The following is a 21,249-nucleotide window of genomic DNA, read 5'->3' as shown; positions in this document are numbered from 1 at the left end:
TTTCTCTCTCAGCAGCACAGAAAAAAAATACACTCTGAGTAAGTACAGTCTCATGAAACCTGGAGTAAAAGTGAAGATGCAGGGTTCAGTCGTCATTTATTGAGCACTTTCTCTTACCGGATATTATTCTGAGTTGTTAGTTCAGTTTAAGTCTTGTCTGACTCTTCGGAAACCCCATGGGCTGTAGCCAGCCAGGCTCCTCTGTCCATGGGATTTCCCAGGCAAGAATAGTGGAGTGGGTTGCCATTTCCTTCTCCATGGAATCTTCCCGACCCAGGGATCAAACCTGCATCTCCTGTATGGCAGGGGGATTCTTTACCACTCAGCCACCAGGGAAGCCGTGGTGAACTTTAACCAAAATGCTATACTAAGATACTATCCAATTAAAATAAGTTAATTTTAAAAAGATACTATATACCAGTAGAGTAAGATACTATATAAGATACTACATATAACATACTATAAGATACTATATATAACAAGATACTATATATAACATTAAGTATAATGCTTAATCCTTATAACACTCCTTAGGAAAGTACCACTATCACCCTCATTTTACAGATGAGGAAACCAAGGCACAAAGAGATGAAGTGACCTGCCAGGGTTAGTTACTAAGTGATGAAACTGGGCTTTGAACTCTGGCACTTGGGTTCTGGGGCTCAGAGAGTGTCACGTCCCAACTCAAAAGTGCTGCCCCACCCCCGCAGGCTGCCTTTAGCCTGGACCTGCACTCCACCTCCCACCCCCCGCACCCCCGGCACTCACCTGCCCCACTGCAGGGTGCGGACAGGTTACACACCGCACGAACACTATCTGAGCTTACGTCACCTCCACGCCTGGCGCCTCTCCCGACTCACCAGGCCCTCGACGGCTACCCAGAGAGCCCAGGAAGGCTTTGATTCCACGGTCTCTGACCTCACTCGTCAGCTCTCCGGGTCTGCATCTGTCCCTTCCCCTCATCCTCATCCTCATCCTCATCCGTCCCCATCCGTCCACTGGACTACCCTCTGCTCCAGGGAAGCCACTTCTGGGGGCCACCTGCTGGGTGTCCGGCCACTTCTATGGCAGGAGTTTTGAACACAGGTCCCAAGGAGAGAACTCAGGGGTCTGTAACCGGTTTCCAGGGGTCTGGGAAAACACAACTTTTTTCACAAACTTCTACCTCATACTGAGCATTCCCCCCACAGGTAGGAACACAGGCAAAACACCCCAAGAGCGCCAGGCCCAGAAATCACAGCTTTCTCCCTGTCACATATCAGCTGCTGCAGACACAACGAAATCGTGGTTCACGCTCACCCCAACTTCGAAATTATGGTAGTTATATAGACTCACTGATAGTTCTTATCTGTTAGTGCCTTGATTTAAAAAAGAGCCAAACTGTAGTTCAAGAGCATTGATCTCCTTGGTAATCCCGTGTGTTTTCACTGCATGAATCTAGAAAGAGTATTCTGAGAAGGCATTCATGGGTGTCCCCAGGCTGCCTGACAGGTCTGTGGTACAGGGGGCTTGAGAAGCCCTGCTCTCAGGATCAGGTTACTTATCCCTACAGTAATCTCAGAAACAGGTGCTCTTATCCCCACTTTCCACCCAAAAGTGAGGCCTACAAAAGTGAAGTCTTTTTATTAAAAAAATAGAGAGACTTGGGGACTTCCCTGGTGGTCCAGTGGTTAAGACTCTGTACTTCCAATGCAGGGGGTGCAGGTTCGATCCTTGGCCGGGGAACTAAGATCCCACCTGCAGCATGGAGTGGCCAAAAAACAAAAAATGAGGCTCGGAGGGCTCCGTGGCTTATCCAAGGCCACACTGCTCCCAGGGAAGCAGGCTGCAGGTATGTTCAGGAATGGACATGCAATGGATACCCACAGGCCTCAGCAACCTGTAATTTGTTGCTTTTAATTGGCCACCTTGAACAGAAACCAAGGTTCAAGAAACTTGCCCCAGGCCTCCCCCGGCACCCCACCATAAGCCAAAGTAAAAGCAAGCATCAGCAGCAAGGCCTAATCCCCACCCTCCCGCAGCACCCTGGCTCCAAAGGGCTTTGACTCAATACCTTCTTCACCTTGTCTTTCTCCTTCCTAGCAACCTAAGGGCCCAGTTGCACAGAAGGGTTCACACCTACGTCTCTCTCGAGGGGACCAACGCTCTACTTCTGCTTCTCCATCAAGACCCACCTGCTATGCTGCTAAAGTGAGACATTTGAACAATAACTTTTTTTTTTTTTTTTTAAATAGAAAAGTAACAGAAGCTTACACTTGGGAGTTATGGGCATGTACACATTTAAAAAAAAAAAACAGAACTCACCCAGGGTCCCAGAGCTCCGACTGACTGCTTACTATTCTTTTTTTATTTTTTGAGCAATTTGAAGTCACTGCTCCTGTTCATAGGAGAAGAAATCCTGTGGTCCTAACACCTGAGCACCAAGAGTTTCATGAGCTGCTCTGCCTGCATCATGGGCTGAAGAGAGGCCAGAGCAGTGCAAAGGGCCCCGAGCTGGGTTCCCATCATAGCCCTGACCCATGCTAGCTTTCACGGAATCAGTCTGAGCCTCTGTTTTGTCCTTTACAGGATGGAGCTAATGATATCCATCTTGCAAGACTAATGACGACACCTGTGTGTTCAGTCGTGTCCGACTCCTAGAGCCTATGGACTGAGCCTGCCAGGCTTCTCTGTCCGTGGGATTCTCTAGGCAAGAATACTGGAGTGGGTTGCCATTTCCTCCTCCAGGGGATCTTCCCAACCCACAGATCGAACTCGTGTCTCCTGCATTGGCAGGCGGGTTCCTCACCACTGAGCCCCCAGGGAAGCCCTACTTTCTGTCTAGGCCACTCTTTCTGGGCAAGGGCTGTTCTGGACCACTCTGCTACTATTGTTCATTTACTCAGCAAATAACCACAGAACACCTCTGTGTGCAGTTGGGCTCTGCCGGAGCCGAGGGAATGAGATTAATGAAGTCCCTGGCCTTGGGGAGCTTGTGGTTCGGGCGTGGAAAAACAAATAAAAAGGTCAGTGTTAAATGCACAAGACAAGCAGAGATACAGATAAGAGTTACACAGAAACTAAAACAGGGATCGTGGCAGGGAATGATGGGGGTGGGGGTGGCTGGGAGCTTAGGGAAGGCCTGACCTGGGAGGTGGCGTTTAAGAGACAAGGAGCCAGTCACAGGGACCCAGGAGGTGGGTAAGGGCGCACCTGGCACCGGGTGCCACTCGGTGAATGGCCCTGAGGTGGGAACAAGCTTAGAATGTTCAAGGAAGAGACAGAAGGCCAGTTGAGGCTGCAGGACTGGAATGAGAGCAGGCCAAGCAGGAAGCAAAAGGGGCCGGGGACAGGCTGGGCCTGGTCAGAGAGCTACACGCAGCTCACTCTGTGTGAGAGCCAGCTCTGTGCTCCACGTGTGCTGGGGAACCACTGAAAGGTTTTCAGCAGAGGACTGACAATCGCATCTATTTTTAAACTATCTATTTTTATTATTATTTTATATATTGGCTGTGTGGCACACAGGATCTTAGTTCCCTGACCAGGGATCGAACCCATGGCCCCTGCAGTGGGAGGGCAAGTCTTAACTACTGGGGCACCAGGGGAGTCCTGACAGGGTCTCCTTTAAATCTTGAGAAGACTCCTTAGCTGCTGCCTTGGGGGTGGGTCCTAAGAGGCGAAGGTAGAAGGTTAGTTAGGAGGCTGCCTGCTGTGGGGGTCAAGGCCCAGATCAAGGCAGGCAATGGAGAAGATTCAGGAACATTCTGGAGGTTATTCAGTATTCATGGCCATCACACTGGGTGGTCTTTATAACTTTCAAAGTTCCTTCATTTAAGTTTCAGAGCAAACCTGAGGCAGATGGGACTGAATCAGCAAGGCCATTTCACAGACCAGAAGACTGAGGCCAAGACTGAGGAGATGCTAGTGCCCTCCTCATGCAGCTAGTGTGTGCTGCAGCGGGGAAGGAAAGCCAGGACTTTGGACCCCTCTGCCTGCAGAGGGACAGGGTTTGACACGGAATGCTCCAGAGCTTAGAGGAGCCTCTGAAAAGAGTCACAGTCTCAGCCTTTGCCTGCAGCCCTCAGGGAAGTGCTTGATAGACACTCACTGGCTGACCCCAGCTCTTGGTCTCAGGGAATCTGACACTCGGTTGGTCCCCTCTCTGAGTCATGCTGTGGACAGAGCAGGAAGAATTTGAGGGTGGGTGGGTCACCCCTTGGTTTCTTTTGACTAACAGAGATTTCTCTTATCGTGAAGGATTATCATGAGGGTGAATGAGAGACTAGACACAAACGTTAGATAACTAAGGTTTCCAGGCAGGTAAGAAAAGAGCTCAAGAGACTTTACTGGTGGTCCAGTGGTTGAGAATCCACTGTGCAATGCAAGGGACACAGGTTCGATCCCTGGTCAGGGAACTAAGATCCCACGTGCTGCGGGACAACCAACACCGCACGCTCAGGTGCCTGTGTGCCACAACTAGAGAGTCTGCGTGCTGCAAGGAAAGATTCCACATGACACAATGAGGATCTTGTGACTAAAACCCCATGCAGCCATATCGATAAATAAATATTTTAAAAAGAAAAAGCAAAGAGCTCCCTGGAAACTGAAACAGCTTGACAGCATCTCTCTGACCGGGCAGCTAGGACCTCAGACTCGGGCTTGGGCTGCCCCTGACCCTCCTGCTCTACTTCAGTCGTATGATCTGGGAACCTTAGTCTTCTCATCTGCAAAATGGGGCTGCTAGCAGATTTGGTAACAGAAAGCACACAGAAAGTGCAAGCACAGGATGGGCACACAGCCACATCCAGCTGTGGTTGCTGGCGCTGTAGCTGCTGTGCCCATCAAGCTTGAATCTCAGGCTCTGATCTGGAGCTCAGGAACTGCTGCTGAACTGAAGTCGCCTCTAGACAGCTCCTGAATGCAGAAAGGCTGCCTCCCCTTCCCGCTGGGCCTCCAAGGCCTGATGGTGAAATGGCGTTAACACACCTGCAGAAGCCATCAGGGCGCTTGCAAAGAAATAGACTTACTAGGAGAAATAAATAAGGTGGGAAGGAGCCCCATAGCTGGTGCTGACAGAGAAAAGGAAAACGAGCCCGTTTTCTATGGACCATTAAATGTGATGAAAGGAGCTGGCTTCCGTGGAGGCTCCAGGGAGCTGACACATAGCCGTCACTTCATCAACCCCAGCTGAAGCTGCAGTCAGACTCCCTCAGAGGACACCTCCACCCTCTGCTGTCTCAACTGTACCACCACCGGCCCCACGAGTCTCCTGCCTTCCTCCTGCCTAGCCTCATGTGGTCCCCAGTGGGCCAACTCAAGAGCCAGACTGCCCTGGTTTGCCCTCCAGCTCTGCCACTTACAGGATGACATTTAACCTTCCTGTGCCACAATTTCTCCATCTGTAAAAAGGGGATAATTATAGCACCCACCTATATACAGCTATCATAAAGATTCAATAAGCTCATCCAGGAGAAAGCACTCACAACAGCTAGCCACTAGCTAATTGCTGGATTGGTGTTTGTGAAGTTACTAAAAATTTTTAAACTCCCCTAGTTCCTCTCATAGAGAAAGCTGAGCACTGAAGAACTGATGCTTTCGAACTATGGTGCTAGAGAAGACTCTTGAGAGTCCCTTGGACAGCAAGGAGATCAAACCAGTCCATCCCAAAGGAAATCAATTCTGAATATCCATTGGAAGGACTGATGCTGAAGCTCCAATACTTTGGCCACCTAATGCGAAGAGTCAGTTCACTGGAGAAGACCCTGATGCTGGGAAAGACAGGGCAGGGGGAGAAGGGGGCGACAGAGGATGAGATGGTTGGATGGCTTCAGTGACTCTATGGACATGAGTTTGAGCAAACTCCAGGAGATAGTGAAGGATGGGGAAGCCTGGCGTGCTGCAGTCCATGGGGTCCCAAAGAGTCTGACACAACTAGGCCACTGAACAACAAAGTTCCTCTCATATGAGTCTCCTGTCCCAATCCCCAGGCACCAGGCTTATCCCAGAGGTTACCATAAAACATCATCAACTCTCAGAGTTCCTTTTCAGAAAAGGAAACTTGGGGCCAGAGAACCCAAGGGACCACGTGGCAGAGCCTGACTTGAACCTGAACTCACACCTGCCACCTGCACTGTGGGGTGTTCCAGACAACCTGCCCGTTCTGACTTTACACAGCCCTGCCTTTGTCCAGCTCAGCGCCTCTCCTTAGAATGCCCTTTCTCAACCCATCTTTCCAACACGTTATTCTTTTTTTTTTTCCTTTCTGATGTTTTAAATGGCACTTCTTCTTGGAAGACCTTCCAACCCCCAGGGCAAAATAAATCTTCCTCTACACTGGGACATTATTCAGTTTGACAAGACAATAGTTGATCGTGTCTTCCTGGCACTTCCACGGGGGCCTGGGACACAGAGGGTGAATCAGAACCAGTTTCTGTCCTTGGGAGACTCGGGTTAATCATCCGTATCCTTCTCCTTTCCAAGCTACAAGCTCCTCGGCGGTATCAAATCAGGCGCTGGCAGGCACCGGGAACTGAGCTCGGATCTCCACGCTCAGGACCCAGTCTCTTTCCATTACCAGTCTGCCTTCTAAAATCAGGCTTCCAGAAGCCGCCTGAGAGGACTTGCACTGGGCCAGCCCCCTAAGACCATGGGACACAAGGCTGGTTCAGTGAAACTCTCTGGCCCTGGGGAGCCTTGTCGACCGTTAGCCTGGGACCCCACCCCTAGAGTCTTTGCCAGTTCAGACTGTCTGGGTCCCTGTTGTTGCTCTCCGTATTTGGGATGGAGGTGGTCCAATTCTGACACCATGTAGCCCACTCAACTGTCACACAGGACTGGCTTCAAATCCAGCCAGGTGGCCTTGGGTGACCAGCCACATAAATCCTGTGTTCCTCAGTTTCTTCATCTGTGAAATGGAGATAATAGTGCCTACCCCTCTCGGAGCCGCTGGAAGAATCAGAGAAAATGTACATCAACGTCCCGGCGCAGAAGCAGCAGTGCGGAGCCCTCCTTTTTCTCCACCCCAGCCACACCTCCTCCTTCTTTCAAGCTCCAGACCCACCTGCTGGAGGAAACCTTCCCTAACGTTCCCAGGTTACCCTGAGAGCTCTCTCTTCTCTCTGCTCTCACCGCCTGGACCCCAGTATTGATCATCTTGTTCTCTCATTGGTTCACTAGAGTTAACTTTTATCTTTCCAGCCAGCCTTTAAGTGGCAAACTCAACCCAAGCCTACTCCACAGCATCACACTATACACCATAAGAAGCTCTTGAAGACTAATTTGCTAAGGTAGGCAGGGCTCTGGGAGAGGGTGAAGATTTGGAGGCAGAAAATGAGGCAGGAATCCTAACTCTGTTGTGTGACTTTCCAGGAAGACCTTCAACTCTCTAAGCTTCAGATCTCTCATCTGGAAAATTAAGATTGAAAAATGTCGAGCTGACATGGTTGCTATGGAGGACAGATGAGAGAACATATGTGGAAGCCCTTTCGTTATAAACTAAAAAGTGCTATTTAAGGGATTATTATGTTTGGATTCTCAAACCCAAACCTACTGATGCCTCAACTGACCTATACTTAAGATTCAAGAGCCCAGATCATCCCACAGAGCTTCTTAGCCCCAAATAATCCACCAAAACCCACATTCTTAATTGTTCATCCTAAACAAAAAGCCAGCAGTCATTCACAGTATCCATGGAACTTCATCCCAGTACAAACGTGCATGCATGTTCAGTCGTGTCCGACCCTTCGTGACCCTGTGGATTGCAGCCCGCCAGGCTCCTCTGTCCATGGGCTTCTCCAGGAGATCTTTCTGATCCAGGGATTGAACCCAAGACTCCTGCATTGCAGGCAGATTCTTTACTGCTGAGACACTGGGGAAGCCGTCATCCCAGCTCAAGGATCACAAAAGTTCTCTCCCATCCTCAGATCTCAACCCTTCTGGAACAGGTTTCTCCTTCCCAGCTTAAGGAAGCCCACACCTCAAACCTGCTCTAACTGTGATCTGCTGAGCATCATTTCTAGCTTGCAGTCCAATTTCCAAGGGAAGTAAAAATGGGGAAAGACAACCAAGGTGGGTATGGTTGTATTTGCGGAGAGGGGAAGAGGAAGACTTGGTAACAGAATGAAAGATTCTGCTGGAATTTTGTGTCCAACAGTTGCTAAACATACTATAATTATCCCATTTGTGTGAGGATTCAAGGATCTGCATTCTGCTATTTTCATGGAACTTGATGAACTGCAAGCTCTGAGGGAAAATGCTAAGAAGTTGGGGTTCAAAGTCTTGTATCCAGGACCAAAGTCCCAGTAAGCAGCCCCAGGGAAATGAAATCCCTGACAAAGCTGCTGGGGGCCCCCAGTCCCCGACTCTGGGCTCAGCCCCCTTCTCCAGCCCCTACTTTTCCCCACTGATGGCATGTAGGCATTACACCCATCAGAGCCCATCAGAGTGAATCCTGATTTTTTTTTTTCTCCTGGGAATACTGCTTTGTCTCTGTGAAAGACCCCCAAATCAGGCACCTATAAACGTCCTAGCCGGTCAGATTTTAAGGGGAAATCAGGGAAAGAAAGGGGCAGGCCCGGGAAAGGCCCTGAGGCCCGCGGAGGGTAGTAGAGGGGTCCGAGGCCGCCGTGGTGGGTGGCCCTCGGGGACCCATATTCAGGGGGCGCCCCGCAGGCGCTAGAGCTGTCCCCCGAAGCCCCTGCGCGCACCTGGTCAGACGACGGAATCCTCGCAGGCCTAGGAGTCCTGGGACCGATCCCGCGACCGGAAATGCCCCCCTACCCAGACCGCGCCCCCCTTTCCTGCCGCCCTCTCCCCCGGGCCGGGCCGCAGGCCCCGGATCCCCGGGCTCGCGTGGCCGCCGCAGCCCGCAGGGGCGGCCCGTTGGCGGCCGCTGTCCTCCGCCCGCGCTGCGGTCCCTCCAACTCCCGGCGCTGCGGGGCCAAGGCGCACACAAAAGGAAGGGGCGCGCTGCCAGCGACGCCCCCGCCAATCGCCAATCCCCTCGAACCCCATCGCGGGGATCCGCAAAGCCTCCGCGCACCCCAAAGCTCCGGATGCCCAAGAGAGAGCCCCCACGCAAGAAATTCCGAGACACCTCCCGGGGGCTTGCAGAGGCGGCCAAATCACCCAGCGGCAGGTGCCCCCAGCCGCACAATAACTTTGAAACTTTGGGGCTGGGCGCGGGGGCCGGGAGGGGGAGCCCCAAAAAGAAGGAAAGGGGGATTGCGGAGGGGGAGGAAGCTGTGTCTTTATTTTTGCAACATGCACTCTCCGGGCGTCCCCAGCGCAGCTCCGGCCAGGCCAGGGGTCCCGGCGCCTTCGCCCGGCCCGGCGCGGCCCCCGGGTTCCCCGAGCCCTTCCCGCGCCGGCCGCCCGTCCGCGGTCGGGCCCCCGGCCTCTGCCCCGCGGGGCTCGGGCCGCGCGCTGCACTCACCTCGGCCGGGCTGCGCTCCCCGCGGGCCTGCGCCGAGCCCGATAAATGGTATGCTATGACTAGAGGTATGATTACGTTATTATTATTAGTAATAATAAGAGTAAATGCTATTTAATTACGGGCAGCCGCATCCTGCTCCCGGCGCCGCCGCCCCGGCAGCTCCGTCCATGTGGCTCCGGAGCGCTTTACTTTCATTTCCAGCCCCCCCGGCCGGCCGCTCGCGGCAGCACCCGCTGGAGGCTCGGTCTCCCTGCAGGCCCTCCTCCTCGGGTCCTAGAGCGCGGCTTCCCTCGCCGGGCGCCGGGGGTGGGCGGCGCGGACCGCGCACCTGGGGGCGCAGGGGGCGGGGAAGCCCCCCTTCCTCGCCGGCTGCTCATGCCTGGAATTAATCTTTATCTTCTTTGCAAGTGTCCTGCCCTCTTAGGGCTTTTCTCTTGGCGATTCTGCATTTCTGGGAGGGTGCTGGTCTCCCCGAGCGCCTCCGCCCTTCCTCATGCGTGTAAAAAGAGCAACCCCCCCCCGCCCCCGCCCCTGAGTTTCCAGCTGCTTCCAGTGTAGGCTCCCCCAAAACCCTAGGAGCCTTGTGCCCTTTTCAAGAGTGGGGACCCAAGGTTGTTGTTTGTCTAGGATCTTTCCCTAAAGGATGTGAGGCCGCTTAGAAGACCCAGTGAATGGGGTGGCAAAGAGTGGGACACGACTCGACCACTGAACAAAGAAGATGCGAAAGTTAACGGGAGATCACGCGAAGGAGAAACCAGCTGTCAGAGGCCCTGGCACTGCCTCAGAGCTGGCCAGGTCCAGGCTGGATTTGAATCCAGAGCTTCAGATCCAAACACCGTGTCATCCATCCCACCCTACCATTGATTCCTAGAGTTCTCGTCCCTCTTCGTTTTACACACATGTATATATATGCACATGAACTTCTTTGTTGAGGGGGGCCTTTCTTGGCAACCCAGTGGTTAAGACTCTGCACTTTCAATGCAGGGAGTGCAGGTTTGACCCTCGATTAGGAAACCGAGGGGCTTCCTCTGCGACTCAGAGGTAAAGGACCCACCTGCAGTGCAGGAGATGCGCATTCAATCCCGGGGGCAGGAAGATGTCCTGGAGGAGGAAATGGCACCCCACTCCAGTTCTTGCCTGGAAAATCCCACAGGCAGAGGAGCCTAGTGGGCTACAGTCTTCTGGGTCACAAAGAGTCGGACACGATGGAGCACTTGTCCCAACAGATCAGTGGTAAAAAATCCACCTGCAGTGCAGGAGACACAGGAGACGGGGGTACTGTCTCTTAGTCGGGAAGATCCCCTAGAGAAGGAAATGGCAACCCACTCCAGTATTCCTGTGGAAAATCCCATGCACAGACGAGCCTGGTGGGCTACAGACCATGGGGTCTCAGAGAGTCAGAGGCCACTGAGATCCAGGCACACAGGAAACTAAGGTCTCACACGCTGTGCAGTGTGGTCAAAAAAAGAAAATTATTTAGTGAGGATCAACTGTGAGATTTGAAAAGATTTTATCTTTGTAAATGTGATCGTTTCCACATTTGTGCCATACAGTCTTATGAACTGGAGGTACATCGCTGAGATGAATTTGAAACATGTGGCAAATGTTGGGAGGCACAAGAAACTTAAACAGTTTACCTAATTCTCACCATAATCCTGGAAGATTGGGTTTATCATGCTCATTTCACAAATAGAAAACTGAGTCAGTTCAGTCGCTCAGTCGTGTCTGACTCTTTGAGACCCCATGAACTGCAGCATGCCAGGCCTCCCTGTCCATCACCAACTCCTGAAGTTTACCCAAACTCATGTCCATTGAGTCGGTGATGCCATCCAACCATCTCATCCTCTGTCGTCCCCTTCTCCTCCTGCCCTCAATCTTTCCCAGCATCAGGGTCTTTTCCAATGAGTCAGCTCTTCGCATCAGGTGGCCAAAGTGCTGGAGTTTCAGCTTCAACATCAGTCCTTCCAATGAACACCCAGGACTGATCTCCTTTAGGATGAACTGCTTGGATCTCCTTGTAGTCCAAGGGACTCTCAAGAGTCTTCTCCAACACCACAGTTCAAAAGCATCAATTCTTCGGCGCTCAGCTTTCTTTATAGTCCAGCTCTCACATCCATACATGACTACTGGAAAAACCATATCCTTGACTAGATGGACCTTTGTTGGCAAAGTAATGTCTCTGCTTTTTAATATGCTGTCTAGGTTGGCCATAACTTTCCTTCCAAGGAGCAAGGGTCTTTTAATTTCATGGCTGCAATCACCATCTGCAGTGATTTTGGAGCCCAAAAAATAAAGTCAGCCACTGTTTCCACTGTTTCCCCATCTATTTCCCATGAAGTCATGGGACCAGATGCCATGATCTTCGTTTTCTGAATGTTGAGCTTTAAGCCAACTTTGTCACTCTCCTCTTTCACTTTCATCAAGAGGCTCTTTAGTTTTTCTTCACTTTCTGCCATAAGGGTGGTGTCATCTGCATATCTGAAGTTACTGATATTTCTCCCTGCAATCTTGATTCCAGCTTGTGCTTCATCCAGCCCAGCGTTTCTCATGATGTACTCTGAATAGAAGTTAAATAAGCAGGGTGACAACATAAAGCCTTGATGTACTCCTTTTCCTATTTGGAACCAGTCTGTTGTTCCATGTCCAGTTCTAACTGTTGCTTCTTGACCTGTATATAGGTTTCTCGAGAGGCAGGTCAGGTGGTCTGGTATTCACATCTCTTTCTGAATTTTCCACAGTTTATTGTGATCCACACAGTCAAAGGCTTTGGCATAGTCAGTAAAGCAGAAATAGATGTTTTTCTGGAGCTCTCTTGGTTTTTCAATGATCCAGTGGATGTTGTCAGTTTGATCTCTGGTTCCTCTGCCTTTTCTAAAACCAGCTTGAACATCTGGAAGTTCACGGTTCACGTATTGCTGAAGCCTGGCTTGAAGAATTTTGAGCATTACTTTACTAGTGTGTGAGATGAGTGCAATTGTGCGGTAGTTTGAGCATTCTTTGGCATTGCCTTTCTTTGGGATTGGAATGAAAACTGACCTTTTCCATGGCCTTTTTCCAGTCCCATGGCCACTGCTGAGTTTTCCAAATTTGCTGACATATTGAGTGCAGCACTTTCTCAGCATCATCTTTCAGGGTTTGAAATAGCTCCACTGGAATTCCATCACCTCCACCAGCTTTGTTCGTAGTGATGCTTTCTAAGGCCCACTTGACTTCACATTCCAGGATGTCTGGCTCTAGGTAAGTGATCACACCATCATGATTATTGGGGTCATGAAGATTTTTTTTGTACAATTCTTCTGTGTATTCTTGCCACCTCTTCTTAATATCTTTGGCTTCTGTTAGGTCCCTACCATTTCTGTCCTTTATTGAGCCCATCTTTGCATGAAATTGTTCCCTTGGTATCTCTAATTTTCTTGAAGAGATCTCTAGTCTTTCCCATTCTATTGTTTTCCTCTATTTCTTTGCATTGATCGCTGAGGAAAGTTTTCTTATCTCTCCTTGCTATTCTTTGGAACTCTGCATTCAAATGGGTGTATCTTTCCTTTTCTCCTTTACTTTTCGCTTCTCTTCTTTTCACAGGTATTTGTAAGGCCTCCTCAGACAGCCATTTTGCTTTTTTGCATTTCTTTTGCTTGGGGATGGTCTTGATCCCTGTCCCCTGTACAATGTCACGAACCTCTGTCCATAGTTCATCAGGCCCCTGTATATCAGATCTAGGCCCTTAAGGATTAAGTGACTTGTCCAAGGCGGCAAGTCTGACTGCAGAGCCTGTATGCCTAGATGGCCTCCTGTGCTTTTCACTGCCTACCTTCAGGAAGCCTTGGAAAGGGGTGGGGGAAGTGCACCTGCACCATCAGAATCTCTCAAGCTCTTCCTTCTGCGGGTGCCATCGGTCCCCTCACTCCTCTCAGATTAACAACAACAATAGAAAGGCAGTCTCTGGCATGAGGGGGACGTCCAGGAAGGAAAAGCCAAGTGCACGCAGGCTCACTGTGGTGGGGTAGAGGAGGGTTGTGGCTTGTTTAAAATGAAGACTTCTAGGGAATTCCCTGGCCGTCCAGTGGCTGGGACTCCACACTTTCACTGCAGGAGGCTCGAGTTTATTCCCACAAGCTTCGTGGCCAAAAATAAAAAATTAAATGAAATAAAATGGAGACCTCTAATCACCCCTACCTCACCGCTATCTCAGAGATTCTTTTTTTGGAGGAGGGGGGTCATGCTAGATGGCTTACAGGATCTCAGTTCCCCAACCCGGGCCACAGTTAGTGAAAGCCCAGAATCCTAAACACTAGGCTACCAGGGAGCTCTCAGAGATTTTGATTTAATATTTCTGACAAGCACTGCTGGGTCATCTTTAAGAAACCCAAGATCATGGGTAAAAGGCGCCCATAGGCCAAGCCTGGCAATTCAGGGAGGCTAAGTGGTAGAGTGGAGCTGTGACTGAGGCAACCTTAGGTAGACAAAGGTCAGTTGGAGTCCCGGCTCCACTGCTTGCTAGTTATGTGACCCCAGGCAATCTTGAAGCATCCGGCTCCTCAGTGGTAATATAAAGATAAGAAAACCCAATCAACATAAAGTTTGTTTCAAGCACTATATTTAAATAATACACGTAAAATATATAGAACAGTGCCTAGCCCACGGGGGTGAATCCACATTTGTTCCCATGTCTCCTGTACAATGTATGGTGAAACACTCTTGACAGATTTATCAGATTAGGTTCCACTGTTACTATCAGTCCCATTTTATGACTGGAGCTGTTGAGGTCAGCTGGACTACTGTATCTCGCCTCAAATGAACCAGCTGGTAAATGACGTGGTGATTCCACCATCCCAGGCTGCCAGTGGAAAAACACATATCCTTAAAAGAGGACTATTCATCATTCAAGGTGCAATTCAACTGGACATCAGACCTCCTCTCAGCTGCCGCCATCTCTAGAATTTGGTATCAAGCAGTTTTTGCCTGTTTCACAGTAAAGAAACGGACACAAAGCAGTTAATTGACTTGGTTAAGGTCACACAGGCTTCCCTTGAGGTTCAGCTGGTAAAGAATCTGCCTGCAATGTGGGAGACCTAAGTTTGATCCCCAGGTTGGGAAGATCCCCTGCAGAAGGGAAAGGCTACCCACTCCAGTATCCTGGCCTGGAGAATTCCCTGGAGTGTATAGTCCATGGGGTCACAAAGAGTTGGACACGACTGAACGACTTTCACTTTCACTTCACTAAGGTCACACAGCTAAGAAAGAGGTAGAGACAGAATTCAACGCCAGGCCTGTCTACCTGGAAGATGTGAATGTGAATATCGTGATGTGACTATCTTAAATCTGAATGCGTATCCCTGATTACCTCCAAGGGCCTGTCATGGGAGTGGGAAGCTGGAGAATAGGAAGTGGACACTTGACCTTTGAGGAAGTGACAGGTACATCACTCAGTTGTCCCTTCTCCAGTGAGCACCTTCTGCTCCAAGCTTAGGCATGCCATGGGCTGGACCTCAGGGATGCCTTCTTATCACCTGGGAAGAGCCTGAGTGCATGGCAGTCTTTTTCTGTTTTTCCACACTGTGCTGGATCTTTGCAGTCACCCACTGGCTTCTCTGAGGGCTTCCCTTGTAGCTCAGTTGGTAAAGAATCCGCCTACAATGCAGGAGACCCGGGTTCGATACCTGGGTCAGGAAGATCCGCTGGAAAAGGAAATGGCAACCCACTCCAATATTCTTGCCTGGAGAATCCCATGAACTGTAGCCTGCCAGGCTCCTCTGTCCATGGGGTCGCAAGAGTCAGACATGACTTAGCAACTAAACCACCACCACCACTGGCTTCTCTAGTTGTGGCACATGGGCTTAGTTGCCCTGTGGCATGTGGGATCTTAGTTCTCCAATCAGGGATTAAGCCCACATCCCCTGCAATGGAAGGCAGATTCTTAACCACTAGATCACCAGAGAAGTTCCTACAGGGCAGCCTTAATTGCAACCATGTATACACTGTTCATTTACTCACTCAAAAACATTCCTTGCCAGGCCTCACTCTTGGGACTGTAAATAAACCCCTTTCCCCACAGCTCTAGCACAGTCCCCGGTCCCAGCCCTCCAGAAAGGGATCTTAACTTGGGGTTTAGGGAAAGACCTTGAAGATAAAGTGGAAAATTTTAGGCTTAGGCTGAGGGTAATGAGTATATTCCCCATAGGGTTACTATGAAGATTGAGTTCCTGTATGCAAACTACTGTGTGATTAAATAAATAACACATTCTTCTGGGAAACAGTCCGTAGAATTCCAATTATCAGAAGTGAAGATGGACCCGTGAACCTAGAAGCAGATAGGTTATAACACAGTGGATGGAATTCAGGTGATGAAACATGCTCACGTTTGTCCCCAGGGTGCTTGAAAATGGTCAAGCATATGGAAAACTGGAAGAACTATATAGCCCTATGTTAAGCTATTCATGCGCAGTTGCTTCAGTTGCTCGGCTGTTTCGGACTCGGCACCCCCCTAGGCTGTAATCTTCCAGGCCCCTCCATCCGTGGGATTTTCCCAGCAAGAATACTGGAGTGGGTTTCCATGCTCTGCTCCAGGGAATCTTCCCAACTCAGGGATACAACCCACATCTCCTGCATTGCAGGCAGATTCTTTACTGCTGAGACCAGGGAAGCCCATATTATGCTATGACTGTTAAACTTTTTCTGTATTTGCTTTATCATATATTCATCCCTCCATCCAGTCATCAGTCTATGTAATATTTTTGTTAAAAACAAAATAGGTAATTTTTGACTTTCTTCTCTGTGCTGTTTTACATTTATACTAATTTTTAAACTTGCTGTCAGTTTTCATTTTAAAAATGAAATCATTTCCATTTTGAAACAAAAGAACTATTAAAAGGGGATATAATCTACTAAAAGGATTTGATACCAGGAAACCCTTCATACACATTAGACCCAAATTTAAGCTCCTCCCCAGGCAGTTTTCCATGTTACTCAACACTGGATTCTGGAATAATGTCTTGCACATAGTAGATAACTATTTGTGGAGTGAATGAGTTCTTTTGAGTATTGTTTTTTATTGAGGTTAAAAAGAAATCATTAAGGGAGTCTGGGCTTGAACCTGGGGGGAACCTGGTTTGAGTTATCTTAACAAATAATGTAGCAATGCCCTCCCACTGGGGGAGGGGGCAGACTCTCCAGCAATGTGGGTAAACCAGGCCCCCTCGCCTCTCTCCAGGAGGAACCCAAGGCCAGCACCCAGTTGGTTGTTGGGACATTCTCTCTGCATTCCTCACGTGTCTGACATAGTTCAGGCATTTGTGTTTGATCTGACTAAATGGCAAGTCTGCAGCCTTGGTAGCTCTTCAGGAAACCAGAATAAATATTGTTATTTATTCCATTCAAAATTGGCAATGAAGTTTGTTTTCAGGCACCAGAATGGAATTTAAAACATTCAGTTCAAATAAACCAAACTAATCAGAGGCAGTCTGCTTTTCTCTTCAAAACATTAAAAAAAGAAAGAAAGCAGACAAAGGGGCCTGGAACAGCCACTCTCCTCTCATTCCCACCTCACACTCAAAAGGTGACTTGTTTTGCATGTGTAATGAAAAGAACCCCAGAGATCTGGCTTCCACTATTTCTTGTCTAAATTACTGTGTAATTTAGGTTATTTGACCCCTGGGCTTAGTTCTCCATTTGCTGAAAAGAGAACAGGGGCTTCCCTGGTTGTTCAGTTGCTAAGACTCAGTGCTCCCAATTCAGGGGGCCCAGGTTCAGCCTTGGTCAACGAACTGAGAGTTTGCATGTGGAAACTAAACGTTCGCATTGCCACAACTAAAGATCTTGCATGCTGCAATTAAGAGCCAGTGCAGCCAAATAAATACTAAAAAAAAAAAGAAGAACAACAACAAAAGGAAAGAGGCAAGGGATGGCCTAAGATGGTTCCATCTGTCCATTCCATTCTTTTCTCAGGGTCAGGCAAACAGACTAGTCTCTCTGAAAGAGCGAGTTGGAGAAAGTGAGGGGAAGAGAGAAAGAAGATGCTTGGAAACACTGACGTTTCAGGACTCTGTGTTGCAGGAAGTGGGACCCCTTCCAGGGCCCGAGGATGGGCTCTTGTTTTAACACTCGGAAATGAATTGTCCAAGGAGACACAATGCGCTGACAAAGCAAGAGATTTTATTGGGAAGGGGCACCCAGGCAGAGAGCAATAGGGTAAGGTCACTCAGGAGGGCTGTTCTGCCACGTGGCTTGCAGTCTTGGGTTTTATGGTGATGGGATTAGTTTCTGGGTTGTCTTTAGCCAATGATTCTGACTCAGAGTCCTTCCTGATGGCACACTCATCACATCGCTCAGCCAAGATGGATGCCAGCAAGAAGGATTCTGGAAGGTGGTCGAACACGTGGTGTCTCCTTTTGACCTTTCCCTAACTCTTCCCATTGGTGGTGGCCTATTAGTTCCGTGTTCCTTACCAGGAACTCCTGTCTTAAAACAACTCATGCAAATGGTTACTCAGGTACTTGGTCAGGGTGGGCGATTTCAGTCTGCGTTCTTTCCCTAACATTTGGACTCAGTGTGCAAACCCCCTCCTCCCTTTTAAACTGTAGTCTCCGCATTTTAAAGGGGTTTGAGATAGAATCTAGATTGAGGAGTAACAAACAGAATCTGTGTTGCTAAGGGCCTGGATTTGTGATTTTTAGCTTTGAACGTGAACACCTTCAAGCAGAACACCTACCCACTGGTTCTCCAACAGACGCCGTGGGACCCCATTACTACCCTGGGCTTTGAAGGCCATTGAGTTTCTGCTAAGAAACTTGCAGTTGTAAAAACCCTGTGATCCGTCACCCAGACAAGGAGGCAGGGATGTTCTGCCACCCACTTCCCTCTTTTCTCCGGGAGGTCCCCATCAGAAGAAAATCTCAGAAAGTAAAACTAGAAGAGGGAGGCTTAGGGTCATCCTAAGGAAAATTCAGACTGATTTGGTCAGTCCTAGCCAGAATCAGCTCAGGAATAACATCAGGCCTAGTTGGAAGCTTCTCAGCCTTTTCAGATGATGATTCATTTTAAGGAAACATCCTGTGACCCTGACTGAAATCCAGTTCAAATGAGGAAACCTGTGGGCTGGAAGAAGCACAAGCTGGAATCAAGATTGCCGGGAGAAATATCTATAACCTCAGATATGCAGATGACACCACCTTTATGGTAGAAAGTGAAGAAAAACTAAAGAGCCTCTTGATGAAAGTGAAAGAGGAGAGTGAAAAAGTTGACTTAAAGCTCAACATTCAGAAAACTAAGATCATGGCATCTGGTCCCATCACTTCACAGCAAATAGATGGGGAAACAGTGGCTGACTTTATTTTCTGGGGCTCCAAAATCACTGCAGATGGTGATTGCAGCCATGAAATTAAAAGACGCTTAATCCTTGGAAGGAAAGTTATGGCCAACCTAGACAGCATATTAAAAAGCAGAGACATTACTTTGCCAACAAAGGTCCATCTAGTCAAGGCTATGGTTTTTCCAGTAGTCATGTATGGATGTGAGAGTTGGACTATAAAGAAAGCACTGAAGATTCGATGCTTTTGAACTGCGGTGTTAGAGAAGATTCTTGAGAGTCCCTTGGACTACAAGGAGATCCAACCAGTCCATCCTAAAGGAGATGAGTTCTGGGTGTTCATTGGAAGGACTGATGTTGAAGCTGAAACTCCAGCACTTTGGCCACCTGATGCGAAGAACTGACTCATTGGAAAAGACCCTGATGCTGGGAAAGATTGAGGGCAGGAGGAGAAGGGGACAACAGAGGATGAGATGGTTGGATGGCATCACCGACTCAATGGACATGAGTTTGGGTAAACTTCAGGAGTTGGTGATGGACAGGGAGGCCTGGCGTGCTGTGGTTCATGGGGTAGCAAAGAGTTGGACACAACTGAGCAACTGAACTGAACAGAACTGAGGTACCTATGACAGGCCAGGACCCCAGAGAATGTTGCCCAGATAGAAAGAGTACCTGCCTAGAGGCTCTTCAGGTGGAGGAGGAAGCTGCCAAGTAGAATGTTAACTCTGTGAAGAAGCTCTCAGACCCACCGCTGTGGGGTCTGAAGCTTGCTGGGGGGCCCACAGGAAGCAGATTCATTCAGGTTGGAGTCACCAGGGCAAGGAAAGCCTCCTGGAGGAGGTGGCATTTAATACGGGCTTTGGCTTCCCTGGTGGCTCAGAGGGTAAAGCGTCTGCCTGCCATGCAGGAGGCCTGGGTTCGATCCCTGGGTCGGGAAGATCCCATGGAGAAGGAAATGGCAACCCACTCCAGTACTCTTGCCTGGAAAATCCCATGGGCAGAGAGGCCTGGTCGACTACAGTCCATGGGATCGCAGAGAGTTAGACAGGACTGAGCAACTTCACTCCACTTCACTTTGCAGGCAGAAGAGGAAAGGGAGAATATAGGATCCACAACTCAGTAGTAGTGTGGACTAGAGTCTGGAGCTTCTGTTTTCTCATCTCTGCTGGGAAGGGTAGCAATGATGCCCTTTTTCTTTGTGGTGGTAAAGATTAATTTAGTTGTATGGCACATACTACATTTAACTCTGCTCTGCTGCTGCTGCTAAGTCGCTTCAGTCGTGTCCGACCCTGTGCGACCCCATAGACGGCAGCCCTCCAGGCTCCCCCGTCCCTGGGGTTCTCCAGGCAAGAACACTGGAGTGGGTTGCCATTTCCTTCTCCAATGCATGAAAGTGAAAAATGAAAGTGAAGTCGCTCAGTAGTGTCCGACTCTTAGCGACCCCGTGGACTGCAGCTACCAGGCTCCTCCGTCCACAGGATTTTCCAGGCAAGAGTACTGGAGTGTGGTGTCATTGCCTTCTCATTGCAGGTAAAGCAAAAGCGTAAGTGGGTGTGTGGGCCAAGTTGTGAGAGGTAACTTTGGAAGAGAAGTCTGCCTGTGTTGACAGTGCTGATCTCTGGGAACTAGAGTTTCTTGGGTAACATTTACTTTTCTGTTACTATCCTGTTCCATGTTGGTTGAAGTGTTTATAATGAACTCCTTATTTATATAATGGTTAAAAAGTTCTTTGTGGAAAAAAAGCTACTTGTATTCTGTTACTTAAAAATTGGAACCTAGAGAAAAGTAGCAAAAATGTTCAAAGAACTCCCACAGACCCTTCACCCAGATTCACTTGTTAACATTTTGCTATACTTGTACTCTCTAGCGTTACATATGGATGCATACATTTTTTAAGCCATTCCAGAGTAGGTTCGGTGAAGGCAATGGCAACCCACTCCAGTACTCTTGCCTGGAAAATCCCGTGGATGGAGGAGCTTGGTAGGCTGCAGTTCATGGGATCACTAAGTCGGACACAACTGAGCGACTTCATTTTCACTTTTCACTTCCATGCATTGGAGAAGGAAATGGCAACCCACTCTAGTGTTCTTGCCTGCACAATCCTAGGGATGGGGGTAACCCCAGTGGGCTGCCGTCTATGGGGTCACACAGAGTTGGACACTACTGAAGCGACTTAGCAGAGTAGGTTGCAAACATCATGCCTGTAATTATTTCAGCATGTATTTCCCAAGAACAAGGGCAGTCTCTTACATAATCAGGTACAATTTAAAAGGAACAACAGGTTTAACATGGAAACAATGCTATTATCTTTTTTTTTTTACAACGTGATTATCTAACATACAAATTTTTTCTGTCTCAATATTGCCCTTTATAGTGATTCTCTGTACCCCGACCCCAAGATCCAATCCAGGACCACGTGTTGCATTTAATTATCGTGTCTTTTTAGTCACGTTTAATCTGCAACAGCTCCTTAGCTTTTCTGTCTCACGACACAGACATTTTTGGAAGAGTACAGACACATTATTCCGTAACGTGC

At 49.0% G+C, this 21,249-nt stretch overlaps 1 protein-coding gene and 1 non-coding gene across 4 annotated transcripts in view; one reads left to right on the top strand and one right to left on the bottom strand.

Moving 5' to 3' along the window:
- ZC3H7B (zinc finger CCCH-type containing 7B) overlaps positions 1-9,759 on the bottom strand; it is a 55,180-nt gene extending 45,421 nt beyond the window's left edge. For 2 of the 3 annotated variants that reach the window (XM_068969736.1, XM_068969738.1), the window contains exon 1: positions 9,413-9,608. The gene's annotated coding sequence lies outside the window, so the exon portion shown is untranslated. Of the gene's footprint in view, positions 1-9,412; positions 9,609-9,740 lie in introns of those variants that run through there. The other variant, XM_068969737.1, reaches the window with a different exon arrangement.
- TRNAG-UCC (transfer RNA glycine (anticodon UCC)) lies at positions 1,653-1,725 on the top strand. Its single transcript has one exon. It is a non-coding gene; the product is annotated as a tRNA-Gly (tRNA).
- Positions 9,760-21,249: the final 11,490 nt, after the last annotated feature.

The sequence above is a fragment of the Capricornis sumatraensis genome, chromosome 4, assembly GCF_032405125.1.
Source record: "Capricornis sumatraensis isolate serow.1 chromosome 4, serow.2, whole genome shotgun sequence".
In the NCBI taxonomy this organism is placed as follows: Eukaryota; Metazoa; Chordata; class Mammalia; order Artiodactyla; family Bovidae; genus Capricornis; species Capricornis sumatraensis.
The sequence above is the reverse complement of the archived record's forward strand: the minus strand, read 5'-3'. Positions and strand labels throughout refer to the sequence as shown.